The sequence below is a fragment of the Eimeria mitis genome, genomic scaffold (genome assembly GCF_000499745.2).
Source record: "Eimeria mitis Houghton genomic scaffold, Emh_scaff217, whole genome shotgun sequence".
NCBI classification, from domain to species: Eukaryota; Apicomplexa; class Conoidasida; order Eucoccidiorida; family Eimeriidae; genus Eimeria; species Eimeria mitis.
The window spans coordinates 8,795-10,058 of NW_013570496.1; the positions used below are offsets into that span (position 1 = coordinate 8,795).

The 1,264-nt window shown below is 50.4% G+C and overlaps 1 protein-coding gene across 1 annotated transcript in view; it reads left to right on the forward strand.

Annotated features, from left to right (window-relative positions):
* EMH_0003940 (uncharacterized protein) overlaps positions 1-1,264 on the forward strand; it is a gene marked incomplete at both ends in the record, with an annotated part of 7,485 nt that overhangs the window by 1,163 nt on the left and 5,058 nt on the right. The window lies entirely within an intron of this gene.

Below are 1,264 nucleotides of genomic sequence, written 5' to 3' on the forward strand. Positions count from 1 at the left end.
TCAAGCCAGCACCACGCGTGCACGTAAGGAAGCTTCAGCGAAGCTTCCTTTGCTGCATGTTTTGCCTCTGAACGAACTTGTAGAACGTTTGCAAGCTCTTACACGCAGCGTGCCAGAACTGTCGGAAGGTTCCTGCGTTAACTCTGCGCTAACTGATGCTACACATCCGCACGCGTGCACGCAATGAAGCTTCACCGAAACTTCCTTTGCTGCATGCCTTGCCTCTGAATGTACTTATAGAACGTTTGCAAGCGTTTACACGCAGCGTACCAAAATGAAGTGAAAGCTTCTGCGCTGACTCATGCTACACGTTAACTCACCCTGCAAGGGAACCCCACAACCGCCCCAGCCGAAGACCCGACTTTATGCATGCATTAGCATTCTATACAGTCGTTAAACGCTTAGTTTTTCGTCAGTGGGCCTCTCGTACGTAAGCAGAAATACACGTACCACCGGCGGGAAGTGGGGAGTCGCAGACGGAGGTGAATACTGAGGAACGGAGCAAGTTATTTTGCTCTCGTAGCGACTAAAATTCAAGCAAGTGATTTTGAAACTCTTAAACGGGGGGATTCCTTGGATCTACACCTTCCGGGACCCCTAGCGCGGGAGTCGTCAGAGGCTCTGATCGCGTCGTGAGCTGGAAGCCAAAGATATGCAGCACTCGAGAACGCACGAGTTTCGAGTCTAAGAACAAATCCTGTCAAATTACTTCTTGTTTGTAATGGCCATCAGCACTTGTGTTCTCTGTCAATAGCTTCTGAGTAAGAATTTCGTGGGACCCACACAAGCTACATCGCCAGGTTGCAGGTTGGCTCTTCGGTTGCCCCCTTCCTCCCTTATCATCCTCTGTTCATTTTTGCGGAGTCTTCCACTTGAAAAATAGCAGTATCTTTGCCCGATCTGCTCCCGAACGGTTCATTTATTCTCGAAATGTATTGGGGGTTCTCAGCAAATCGACCTCCCAACAAGCGAGCTGCCTAGGACGTGTAAAGTGGCATCTACTCGTTCGTGGGTTTGCTGCGTTGGGTGCTCGTCCGGGTGACTGGCGTCATTGTGAGGATGAAGAGCAAAAAGCAGTTGTCTAAGCTGCCTGGCTTACGCAGGTGTTTCTGGTTGTTTGTGGCGCTCTGGCTTGTAGAGCAGCAGAATGTGTACTCATCAGGGGCATCAGGAAAAAAGGCCGCCGAGGATGATGCAGACTTGGAATCCACTAAAGGAGTTGCGGGCGATACGATGGCTAGATTACATGCAGAACTGGTTGCCC